A 14,256-nucleotide genomic window follows, 5' to 3' on the forward strand; every position below is an offset into this window, starting at 1 on the left:
AAGGTAGTCCCCATTCAATTGAAAGACTAATTCTCCTCTATTAACATCTATCACAGCTCCTGCTATGGCTAGGAGAGGTCTTCCAAGGATGATGCATTCATCCTCCTCCTTCCTAGTGTCTAAGATTATGAAATCAGCAGGGATGTAAAGGCCTTCAACCTTTACCAACACGTCCTCTACCAATCCATAAGCTTGTCTTATTGACTTGTCTGCCATTTACAATGAAAATATAGCAGGTTGTACCTCAATGATCCCCAGCTTCTCCATTACAGAGAGTGGCATAAGATTTATACCTGACTCCAGGTCACACAGAGCTTTTTCAAAGATCATGGTGCATATGGTGCAGGGTGTTACGAATTTGCCAGGATCTTGTCTCTTTTGAGATAAAGTTTGCTGAACCCATGTATCTAGTTCACTAATGAGCAAGGGAGGTTCACCTTCCCAAGTCTCATTACCAAAAACTTTGCATTCAGCTTCATGATAGCTCCTAGATATTGAGCAACTTGCTCTCCAGTTACATCTTCATCCTCTTCAGAGGAAGAATAGTCTTCAGAGCTCATGAATGGCAGAAAGAGGTTTAATGGGATCTCTATGGTCTCTATATGAGCCTCAGATTCCCTTGGGTCCTCAATAGGGAACTCCTTCTTGCTTGAGAGACGTCCCATGAGGTCTTCTTCATTAGAATTCACGTCCTCTCCTTCCTCTCTAGGTTCGGCCATGTTGATTATCAATGGCCTTGCACTCTCTTTTTGAATTCTCTTCAGTATTGCTTGGGAGAGTACTAGGAGGAGTTTCAGTGATTTTCTTACTCAGCTAGCCCACTTGTGCCTCCAGATTTCTAATGGAGGACCTTGTTTCACTCATGAAACTTAAAGTGGCCATAGATAGATCAGAGACTAAGTTTGCTAAGTTGGAGGTGCTTTGTTCAGAATTCTCTGTCTGTTGCTGAGAAGATGATGGGAAAGGCTTGCCATTGCTAAACCTGTTTCTTCCACCATTATTAAAGCCTTGTTGAGGCTTTTGTTGATCTTTCCATGAGAAATTTAGATGATTTCTCCATGAGGGGTTATAGGTGTTGCCAAAGGCTTCCCCCATGTAATTTACCTCTGCCATTGCAGGGTTTTCAGGATCATAAGCGTCTTCTTCAGAAGATGCCTCTTTAGTACTGTTGTATGTATTTTTCCATCCATTTAAACTTTGAGAAATCATGTTGACTTGCTGAGTCAACATTTTGTTCTGAGCCAATATGGCATTCAGGGCATCAATTTCAAGAACTCCCTTCCTTTGAGGCATCCCATTATTCAAGGAATTCCTCTCAGAAGTGTACATGAACTGGTTATTTGCAACCATGTCAATAAGTTCTTGAGCTTCTGCAGGTGTTTTCTTTAGGTGAATGGATCCACCTGCAGAATGGTCCAGTGACATCTTAGAGAACTCAGATAGACCATAATAGAATATATCTATCATGGTCTATTCTGAAAACATGTCAGAAGGACATCTTTTGGTCATCTGCTTGTATCTTTCCCAAGCTTCATAGAGGGATTCACCATCTTTTCGTTTGAAGGTCTGAACATCCACTCTAAGCTTGCTCAGCTTTTGAGGAGGAAAGAACTTAGCCAAGAAGGCCGTGACCAGCTTATCCTAGGAGTCCAGGCTATCTTTAGGTTGAGAGTCCAACCATGTTCTAGCTTTGTCTCTTACAGGAAAAAGGAAAAGCATGAGCCTGTAGACTTCAGGATCTACTCCATTAGTCTTAACAGTCTCACAGATTTGTAGGAACTCAATCAAGAACTGGTAGGGATCTTCTGATGGAAGTCTATGAAACTTGCAGTTCTGTTGCATTAGAGCAACTAATTGAGGTTTCAGCTCAAAATTGTTTGCTCCAATGGTAGGAATTGAGATGCTTCTTCCATCAAACTTGGACGTAGGTGCAGTATAATCACCAAACATCATTCTTGCATTATTGTTGTTGGGTTCGGCTGCCATCTCCTTTTCTTGTTCAAAAATTTCAGCAAGGTTGTCTCTGGATTGTTATAATTTAGCTTCTCTTAGTTTTCTCTTCAGAGTCCTTTCAGGTTCTGGATCAGCTTCAACAAGAATGCCTTTTTCCTTCTTCCTGCTCATATGAAGGATAGGAGAATAGAAAAAGAAGAGGAATCCTCTATGTCATAGTAAAGAGGTTCCTTATTGTTAGTAGAAGAAGAAAGGGAATAAAGAAAGGAGAATCCAAACACAAGGGTGAGGATAGGGACAGTGATTTGAGATAAAGAGAAGTGTTAGTAAATGAATGAATAAATAGAATAAGATGAGAGAGAAGTTTTCGAAAACAATTTTGAAAAGGAGTTAATGATTTTCGAAAATTGAGATAAGAAATAAAATTAAAATTAAAATTTAAAGTAATTAATTAATTAAAAAGAATTTTTGAAAAAGAGGGAGGTATTTTCGAAAATTAGAGAGGGAAGAGTAGTTAGGTGGTTTTGAAAAAGATAAAAAACAAACAAAAAATCAAATAGTTAGTTGAAAAAGATTTGAAAATTAATTTTGAAAAGATAAGAAGATAAGAAGTTAGAAAAGATATTTTAAAATCAAATTTTTAAAAAAGATAAAATTTTGAAAAAGATATGATATAAAAGGTAAGATAAAAAGATATGATTAAAATTTAAATTGATTACTTTACTAACAAGAAACTAAAAGATAAGATTCTAGAATTTAAAGATTGAACCTTTCTTAACAAGAAAGTAACAAACTTCAAATTTTTTAATCAATCATATTAATTGTTAGCATAATTTTCGAAAATAAAGATAAAACTAAGAAAAAGATTTTTGAAAAATATTTTAAAGGATTTTCGTAAATTAATAAGAAAAACGAAAAAGATTTAATTTTTGAAAAAGTTTTAAAAAGATAAGATTTTTAAAATTTAAAAATTTGACTTGACTTATAAGAAACAACTAATTTTAAAAATTTTTGACTAAGTCAACCCAAATTTTCGAAATTTTGAGAGAAAAAAGGAAAAGATATTTATTTTTTTAAAAAAGATAAGATTTTTTTTTGAATTTTTAATTATGAGTGAGAAAAACATAAAAAATCACTCACAACATGAAAATTATGAATCAAAACACATAGTGCATGCAAGAACACTATGAATGTCAAGATGAACACCAAGAACACTTTGAAGATCATGATGAACATCAAGAACATATTTTTGAAAAAAAAATTTATGCAAAGAAAACATGCAAGACACCAAACTTAGAAATCTTTAATGCTTAGACAATATGAATGCAAAAATGCACATGAAAAACAACAAAAGATACAAAACAAGAAAACATCAAGATCAAACAAGAAGACTTACCAAGAATAACTTGAAGATCATGAAGAACACTATGAATGCATGAATTTTCAAAAAATTCATAAATTTTTAGAAAAATGCAATTGACACCAAACTTAAAGGTTGACTCAAGACTCAATACCATGGTCTAAACATAATTTCACAACTTCGCTCAACTAACCAGCAAGTGCACTGGGTCGTCCAAGTAATAAACCTTACGTGAGTAAGGGTTGATCCCACGGAGATTGTTGGTATGAAGCAAGCTATGGTTATCTTGTAAATCTCAGTCAGGCGGATAATAAATGGTTATGGAGTTTTCGAATAATAATAATAAATAAACAGAAAGTAAGGATAGAAATACTTATGTAGATCATTGATGGGAATTTCAGATAGGCGTATGAAGATGCTGTGCTCCTTCAGAATCTCTGCTTTCCTACTGCCTTCATCCAATCCTTCTTACTCCTTTCCATGGCAAGCTGTATGTAGGGCATCACCGTTGTCAATGGCTACATCCCACTCTCAGTGAAAAAGGTCCAAATGCTCTGTCACGGCACGGCTAATCATCTATCGGTTCTCGATCATGTCGGAATAGAATCCCTTGATTCTTTTGATTTTGTCATCACGCCCCACAATCGCGAGTTTGAAGCTCGTCACAGTCATTCAATCTCGGAATCCTACTCGGAATACCACAGACAAGGTTTAGACTTTCCGGATTCTCATGAATGCCGCCATCAATTCTAGCTTATACCACGAAGACTCTGATCTCACGGAATGGAGGGCTCGGTTGTCAGGCGAGGGCAACCATGCGTCGTGCATTAGGAATCCAAGAGATACACACTCTAGCTTTCGCTTGTAGAACGGAAGTGGTTGTCAGGCACGCGTTCATAAGGACGGATGATGATGAGTGTCACGGATCATCACATCCATCAGATTGAAGTACGAGTAGTATCTTAGAACAGAAATAAGATTGAATTTGAATAAAACATAGTAGTAATTGCATTAAAACTCGAGGTACAACAGAGCTCCACACCCTTAATCTATGGTGTGTAGAAACTCCACCGTTGAAAATACATAAGTGATGAAGGTTCAGGCATGGCCGAATGGCCAACCCCCAAAACATTATCACAGGATCAAAAATACAATTTAGGAACCAGGATCTAGTCAAAACACTCTGAATACAATAGCAAAATGTGCTATTTATACTAGACTAGATACTACGGTTTATAGAAGTAAGTAATTGATGCAGAAATCCACTTCCGGGGCCCACTTAGTGTGTGCTTGGGCTGAGCTTGAGCTTTACACGTGCAGAGACTTCTTTTGGAGTTGAACGCCAAGTTGTAACGTGTTTTTGGTGCTCAACTCTGGTTTGTGACGTGTTTCTGGCGTTTGACTCCAGAATACAGCATGGAACTGGCGTTGAGCGCCAGTTTACGTCATCTAATCACAAATAAAGTATGGACTATTATATATTGCTGGAAAGCTCTGGATGTCTACTTTCCAACGCCATTAAGAGTACACCATTTGGAGTTCTGTAGCTCCAGGAAATTCATTTCGAGTGCAGGGACATCAGAATCTAACAGCATCAGCAGTCCTTTGTCAGCCTTTTATCAGAGTTTTACTCAGGTCCCTCAATTTCAGCCAGAAAATACCTAAAATCACAGAAAAATACACAAACTCATAGTAAAGTCCAGAAATGTGAATTTATTATAAAAACTAATAAAAACATCCCTAAAAGTAACTAGATCCTACTAAAAACTATCTAAAAACAATGCGAAAAAGCGTATAAATTATCCGCTCATCATTCAGCTGACAATCTGAAGTTGAATCATCCATTATCTTCAAAACGATTTCAAAACTTGATTTTAGAAACCATGAAAATAAAAAAAATGAAGCAAGAATACAGAGAGAGAAACACACATAAATGACGAAGAAGAAACTAGTGATAAACGCACGTAAAACAACAAATGAAAAGGTAAAGAGAGAACGCACGAAGGAGATCGATCAAATTTGGCAAGAAACTTGAAAAAGGAAACGAAATCTTTTGAAAAATAGAAGTTATATATTCGCGCGTTAATTGATTTAGATTGATTTAAAAGTCTGTTAAAGAGACGCATGAAACGTACGTAACATAAACAGCGCGTTTAGAGGTTTCGTTCTCTTCCGGGCTTGTAAAATTTGTAAGCGCAAAATACTTGTATGTAGAGATTAATCCTATACTATTATGTAGTACAATAATATCACTCAAAGCAACATCAATATACACTTTCGCTTTCTTCTTATTTGTTGTATTACGAATGTCATAAATTTACTTATTTATAGCCAAAATTGATCATCAATTCGAAGTATTAAAATATAATACATTATAAATGAATTAAACAAACTAAACTTATACTAAAGTATGGTTTAGTGAGAAACATGTGCACTGTTAACCAGACATCCACATCTATAACAATATATAAAGAGAATATAGAAAAAATGGTGTCCAATTTTTGTATTTCCATTTTAACATTATTAATAAACATTGATTGACATAACTACATTTTAAAAATTGGTATAAAATATAATTATCATTAACTTTTCTTCATTTATGTTGCGATTACTTTTTTATTTTATGCACAATTTTCCGTCATGGTGTCTTCTTCTTCATTTCACTAAGTACAGATAGTACTTTCTTTTATCTTTTAGGTAATCTTATTAGTCTCATATTTACAAAATATAGTTATCAAAGTCAGATCTCCTATTGTAACTAACACATAATTATTCATTGCATTATTATATATATTTTTTTTCTGTCTTCTTCTATATCTTGGATTATGTAAGTTTAATTTTTTATTTTTTTTAGCCATGGATACGAAACCTTCTCAATATTAAAAGGAAAGTCTATGCCTATTATTCAAGGTCGTCATAAAATTTATATTCAGTTTGAATGGTATCAATAATTTGAGAGAATGGATTTAAACTTAAATAACTATCTTAATGAAGAACATTAGATATATATTTATTGAATTTTTTTAAAACAAATTGTGTATTTATATGTCATCTTTATTTTTGTAGTGGTGGACCGCAGTAATGCTCACATCACAATTTCAAAGTTCATTTTATATTTATGTCAATTCATAAATTATTTTACAAAAAATTATGTTTAAATAAATTTTTTATCTTATAATTATTTTATATTTTTGAAATTTAAAATTTTGTATTTTTATTTAATTATGTTGGTCTAAAACTACTAAAATTAATTTTAATTTTTAAATTTTTAGAATAAATAAAAAGATGTGACTTCTTTTTATAAATTAGATGATTTAAAAACTACTCATTATAAAATAAGTTAAGTTTAATTCTTGACATGTTAGATAAAAGATAGTTTAATTAGATAAAAAAATTTATACAAAAAATTAATAAAAATATAAGAATACATATCAAATAAAAAAATATTCTTTTTACATCAAATTGATAACATAAAAAAGTTTTTTTTACATTGAATTGATAAAAAAAACAACTATTTTTTACGTGAAAAATTAGAAATAAATTAAAATAATAGAAGAATGACTGAAAATATAAATTAAATAAGTAAATTGAACAAAAAAAAATGTAAGTGGAAATTATGCGTGAAACCGAATGAAATTTGCAAACTATAGTGGATGAAGGTAATAGAAGACTATAGAGGTGATGCAATTGATAGGGTCGAAAAAAAAAAGGAGAAGGGCGATAGTAAGAGAAACACATAAAAGTGTGCATAAAGGATAAAATTGGTAGATTTTTCTAAAAAATTGAAAAAAAAATTAGTTAAAGTGAAATCAAACTACTGGTGAAAGTATATCGTACTCAAAACAAAAGGATATAAACTAAAATTAACATAGAATTAAACAAAATATAAAGATGATGAAGAATGTAAAGACATTGATAAAATAAAAGATATAAACTAAAACTAACATAGAATTAAACAAAACATGAAAATGATGAAAAAATGTGAAGATATTGATGTTCACTTATTTAGTCTATTTTCTGATTTATTAACAATTTACATATACTCGAGATGTGTTATTATGGTTAGTCTATTTTCTGATTTATTAACAATTTACATATACTCGATATGTGTTATTATGGTTACAGGGTAACAAAACTGTTTTTATTTTTGTGGGATATTATTGAATTTTTTAAAATAAAGTTTATGATTATTTTGTCCTTATAATTTTCTTTATGAAATAGTTTGTTAGAAAGTAAATATAGTCCAAAAAAATTGAAAACTAAAGTCATGGTCAACTCTTTGTATTGACTTTATAGATTACACATTTTGTTATAGGTACAAAGATTATATATAATATAATAAATAGTACATGTTCTCATATATAACAATATAGACTTAATATTATCCTTTCATGGAGTTTTTCTACATTAATAAAAGAACTAATCATTCAGACTATGTTTATTTTTGTACTTAATAAAAAAAATTAATATCATTTAACTTTAATTTTTAACTTTCAGAATACACATGAAAAAATGTAACCTTTTATGCATTAGATAATTTAAAAGATACTTGTTATATAGGAAGTTAAAAAATTCTAAACTTAAAAAATTATTTAATAATAAAATTAAGTTTGTTCAAAATCGTAGAGAGAGTTAGAAAGACAAACAGAAAGTTGAAACTTTTTAACTAATTACAAAAAATCACCACCATCAAAACTATTAAATTTGCGTATATTAAGTGAGGTTTAAGAAGCAAACTAGAACGGTAAATCTAAAAGTTTTCTGTCTCTCTTTATATAATGTTTCACTTTAAGTAATTTTTTTATGGATAGTATTAAAATGACGAACAAAATAATAAGAAGATTCGTATTAGATTATAAAAATTAATCTCATCCTTATAATATGATGGCATTATTTAAAAACATGTAAAATAAAATAATAAAGTATAGTTTAATTAATGTGCACAATAAAATAAATGTGAAACTTATATAGTAGCAGTCAAATGTGAACAGCAATGGTTGTCTTCTGTCCCAAAGTACTATATTAAACTGCGACTTAAATTTATAATTATTGGTTAAAAATCTTATAATTATGTACTATTTTTTTAATATTTTTAGTTGAAAATAATATATTTTGATATTATTTTTAAGGATTACTAACATCAAATTTTGATAATTTGGGCAAATTTTTTAAATGCTTTATATCTTAATAATTCTTTTAGTAAAACTTCAACAACTCATAAAAATTAATAGAAGATGGTTATAAATTAAAGTGATAGACAAGATTAAAAGTTGCGATAATGATACTTGGTAATAATTAATAACGATCAGATGAAGAGAAGATGGAAGGAGAAGAAAAAAAATGAAAAAGGAGAACAAGGTAATATAATAGTGGCGATGAAACAATGGCAGGTTTTTTTTTTTTTTTTTTTGACTAGACAAGAAAGAAAAGAAAACAAATGAAACAAAAGGGAGAGGAAGGCTCCCTAAAAACTAGCAGCTACGTCCTTTGTAAGTAAGATGCGAAGCTCATCCCAAGGCTCCAACAACTCTGTTTGGGAGATATTATTCACTACTGCAAACTTTGCCAAAGCATCCGCAACATGGTTGGCTGATCTTTGAATTACCTTGACATCAGCTCTCCAATTCGAAGTCAAAATATCATAAATTTTAGAAACCAAATCATGATCAACACTTTAAATGTTAGTAAAACGGTCTTGGACTAGGAGAAAAGCTTTCAAATAGTCTGTCTCACAAGAAACCTGCCTGTACCCTGCCTCCCAAGCCAAAAGTAATCCCCTCCAAATAGCAAAAAGCTCACAATGAAGAACCGATCCTAGCGGCAGAACCCTAATACAACCACCTTGCCAGGCACCATCCGAATTTCGGATAATACAGCCAAAGCCAGCACAATTACCATGGATACTAGCATCACTATTAATCTTAAACATTCCCCTAAGAGGAGGAGACCAAGATGAGCTCGGGCAAGATAAATGAACACCGTTAAGCTTAGAGAACAAAGACTTTAATTCCTTATCAGATGCTGAGATTAATGATAGCACTTTATTGAAAGGCCAAGAATTCATAGGATTGAAAATATCATTATTCCTGTCTCTCCAAATCCATCAAAGACCAGAGAAAAAAAGAGTAGCATTGACATTTTTTCATTCAGATATCCATTGTTTAAAGGATGAACCGTGAACATCATTAAGCTTTAAAGTTTGCCAAATTACACTAACTTTTGGACAATCACGCAAACAATGAAGAATAGTTTCTGGAGTTAGAGAGCAACGTGGGCATAAATCAGAAGAAGAAAGCCATGATGATGTCTAAAAACAGCAGTTGAAAGAGCATTATGGAGGCAAGGCCAAACAAGAAATTTGAATTCCTTAGGATATTTATGCTTGCAAAGCCATAAGTAACCACTACTACAAAAGTAAATTTTTTAGTTTGATGCATCCCATCTCCAACCTGTTATGTCTCCAGAATCCACATCAGGATTGTAAGAATTTATATTTAGAGACAAAATATTAGGTATAGGAGTGTAAATTCCATTGAAATTACAACAACCATCTCTCCAAAGGTCACCAATAGCAAGGTCAGTATCTGCGATGTAGACATATGGCAACTCATTTGCAACAACACCTTCTCTTCTCCAAGAATCAAACCAAAAGGAACCATTTAGAGAACCAATACGCCAAGAAAAACCCTCTTTCAGAACTTGATAAGCCTTCACCATACTTGTCCAAACATAGGAAGCATTCTTATAGGAGGACAAGCATATGCTCTTATATTTCGTAGCAAGCATTTGAACCCAAAGTTTCTCTGGACACTGAAAAAACTGCCAGACTAGTTTGCCAAACAGTGCTATATTAGCGCAAGCAGGGTCTCTAATCCCAAGTCCACCAAACTTCTTCAGGGTGACTACTGTCCTCCAATTGACAAGACTCGTATACCTTCCTTCAACCTGGCCCTTCCAAAGAAATCGGTGCATTAACAAAGATATCTTATTAGTGACATTGATAGGAAAGAACAAAACCTGCATTTGGTAAACTGGTAAAGAGGCCACTACTGAATTAATCAAACAGAGTCGCTCGGCCCTATTCAAGAGACGCCCTTTCCAATTAGCAAGCCGACACCTTATTTTATCCACGACACTATTAAAGGAAACTCTGGACATCCTGGAGTGATTAAGATTGATGTCGAGATACTTCCCAAGATCCTGGGTGAATCTGATGATAGAAACTCCGGTAAACATCTCTTTCTGTTGATTAGAAACATTCTTGGAGCAAAGAGCTTCGGATTTATCCAAATTAATTCTCATCCCAAAAATTTTGCAAAATAAGTTGAGAGAATTCATGAGAACTTGGACTTGGAATTTCCTGGCTTTGCAGCTTCTGCAAATCATCAACAAACATAAGATTGGAGACCCTAGGTCCCCCTTTAGAAACAGCCACAGGATCCTATATACCCATATCAACGTGATTAGTAATATAGCAAGCTAAACGCTCCATACAGATAACAAACAAATAAGGGGACATAGGATCTCCTTGCCGGAGACCCCTCTTAGGGACAAACTTATCTAACCTGCTGCCATTCCAAAGAATTGAGAGAGAAGAAGTTTGGATACAAGACATGATTAGTTTGATAGTAGTAGTGGAGAAACCAAAACCCCTAAGGGAATGTTCAAGAAACCTCCAGTCAACCCTATCATAAGCCTTCTCTAAATCGATTTTAAAGGCCAACGTTCCTTTGTACAATTTTGTTTTCTTCATGAAATGGAGAATCTCCTGAGCAATGATGATGTTCTCTGGTGCACCCCTGCCTTGGATGAAACCGCCTTGAAGAGGTCCAATGATATATGTCAAAAAGGTCAGAGTCGGTTTACCAAATCCTTGGTGATCATCTTATACACCACATTATATAGGCTAATCGGCCTGAAATCTTTCATGTAATTAGGCACCTCCACTTTAGGGATAAGCACTATGAGGTTTCCATAAATGAAGGGTCAATGTAACCACTTGTTAAGACATTCTGAACAAGCCTGCAAATATCCAAACCAAAAATCTCCCAATACTCTTTAAAGAAAAAAGTTTGAAAACCATCCGGGCTTGGAGCCTTGAAGGAATTCATACCAAAATCAGCTTCTTTTACCTCAGCTAGTGTTACTGGTGCAGTGAGATTCTGACCAGCTTCATCACTTAAACAGGGTAAGCGACTATCTCCAAGACAATCCAAATCCACTTCCTCTATTGAACAAAAAAGTTGTTTGTAGAAAGATATAGCTTCATTTTGAAGAGCATCTTGATCCATAGATCAAGTACCATCGTTTAAAAACAACCCATTGATCTTATCATGTTTCCTATGATTTAGAGATTAGAGGTGAAAAAAATTTGTATTCCTGTCTCCAAAACGCACACACTGTTCTTAGGACTTTTGGAACCAAAAGATTTCTTCTTGAAAAAGAATGCAATTATACTTATCTATAAGCTCCTTTTCTTTGTTTCTAAGAGAAAGAGAATCAACCGACTCAAGCCTCTTCTGGATGGATTCAATTTGCTTCTCTAGCTTTCTATTTTTTCATAAAAATATTACCAAAAATCTTGGAATTAAAATCCAAAGAATCTTTTTGTAGCTTGTGAAGATTTTCAGCTATCCACTAAGACCCATGCCTCCAATTTTGCTGCACAACCTGTCTATATGCTGGGTGAGTAGCCCAAGCAGCTTGGAACCTAAAAGGACGAGCACCTTTGAGTTGAGGAGATCATTCACATCTCACTAAGATTGGACAGGGTCTGAATGAAGTCTACTAAGAATTTCTGCATAAGCTTCTGGAAACAATGAAAGACAAGAACTATTGATAAGAGTCATGTCCAACTTTTTTATTATGTCTCTATAATTTTGGATTCTTCTATACCAAGTGAAGCTCCTACCAATCATACGAAGGTCAAGTGAGCCACAATCTTCTAGGACAGAGGCAAAGATCTCGACCCTTTGAACAGAAAAGGAGCTACCTCTGACGTCATCTTCTCTTAAAATTTCATTAAAATCTCCAAGCACAAGCCACGGACCATCAAAAGAAGTACCCAAAGATAAAAGATGATCCCATAACAAGACTCTACTATTAAAATGGGGATTAGTATACACCGCATTGCATCTCCAATTTATATTTCCTCGGCAAAATTCAAAAGTAAGACATTGATTAAAATTACTAATAAGCTTACAAGGAATATTTGGAATAGAAGAGAGAAATCAAATACCTCCTTTATGACCTGTAGCCTCCACTATACCAATAGAATAAAAATCCAGCCTCTTCCAAAACACTTTAAGATTCTGAAAAGGTGAATGTGTTTTCACAATAATAAAAAAGGTAGGATGGTATTTCCTCACTAGCTCCTTGCAATGAACCTATGCCAATTTGTTAAAAGCACCTCTAATGTTCCAAACTATTATATTAAGACTATCCATAAACAATAATATAAAAAAAAATAGAGAAAAGGAGTTCTAATCCTCAGCCTTTACCCAAATCTGAATATCTCTTTGTTCCACCTCAGTTTGCTTCTCGCCATTCTTAGACCCCACATGAACTCGGTCATTGTCCACCGGGGATGCTTGGAGGGACGCCAGTCATAATCTTTTTCTACTAGTTCCGAAGCGAGAAGTATACACTCGAGGGGTTGCGCCCTTCTTCAGGTTCTGTTCCGTGCTTGTTAGTGCAGAGAAATCTTCACTTTTGTCCTTCTTGAAAATATCTTCTTTTGGTGCATGCAGTTGTTTATTTTGGCCCAAATTCATTAAGCCCTTCAAGGTAACTCCTTTCTTAGCTTTGTGGGCCTTGTTGAAAGATGGCCCACATGAAGGTTCCGCCCTTTTTTAAACCCAATTTACCTTTTTCTTTTTTAATCGTCTTGGCCCACCCCTCCTCTTCATCACTTGTTGCCAAAGTAACGTGATTTGCATGAGAAATTGTCTCCAAAGAATCCGAACCTTCCCTATCCTTTTGCTCCTCGCCATTATTATTTCCAAATTCAAAAGCTTGCCATTTTTGATCACCCGCCCGTTACATTCCTCATCTCCGACAATTTGTCGGTTTCCGGCAACTCCTTCCCATGATTCTCATTCAAAGCAGTTACTTCCACACCCTCATCAATGGAAGAAGAAGCACTTTTGCACTCCCTTGCTACATGACCATAGCATGAACACGTCCCACAAATAAGATGGAGACTCTCGTATTCTACCTCATATTCATAATCATCAACAATGATTTTCTTTATCACCACCGTACCGAGGTCGATCTAGACACATGTCCGCGCAAACTTGCCTCTCTCTACCGATTTTGTAGTTAAGTCAACTTTAATTGGCTTCCCTACTGCCGCTGCTATGCGCATCATTGCCTCCTCCTGGTAGTACCATACAGGAAGTCCAGAGATGCGGATCCAAACCATGGTGGATCCAAAAGAGGCCTCACATGATCTGAAATCATAGGACCAAGGTTTTACAGCTATATAAAACCCCGCAATCAACCAAGGACCACCTAAGAGCACTCTTTTCCTATCTTCGAAGAGATCAAACTTAACCATGAAATATTCAAACCCAACATCTAACAATTCAAAACCACCTTTGAGGCGTCATATGGCCTTCAGCATGTGGAGAAGCGCTGTGTAACTGAAATGCTTTCCTAACACCTTAATAACCACTGCATCCATATATGGTTCAATCAAAGAAGACCTAACTTTTTTCGAAAAAGTTACACGTGGTGGTGTGAAATCCCCCTGCTTTCCAATCACCACAGCCATGCTATCTCCAAAAAGAGATTCTGTCCATGTGAAAGCCTTAGCCGTCTTAGCGCCCACCACTTTATCTCTAAAGGACACCTTTAAGGGTCTAACCGTCTCTCCCAAATTAATCCCCTCCTTGTCTCCAGGTACAACCCTCCTACACTCTCCCCTTATCTCTGCCGCCAGC

This window comes from Arachis stenosperma, chromosome 2 (genome assembly GCF_014773155.1).
Source record: "Arachis stenosperma cultivar V10309 chromosome 2, arast.V10309.gnm1.PFL2, whole genome shotgun sequence".
In the NCBI taxonomy this organism is placed as follows: Eukaryota; Viridiplantae; Streptophyta; class Magnoliopsida; order Fabales; family Fabaceae; genus Arachis; species Arachis stenosperma.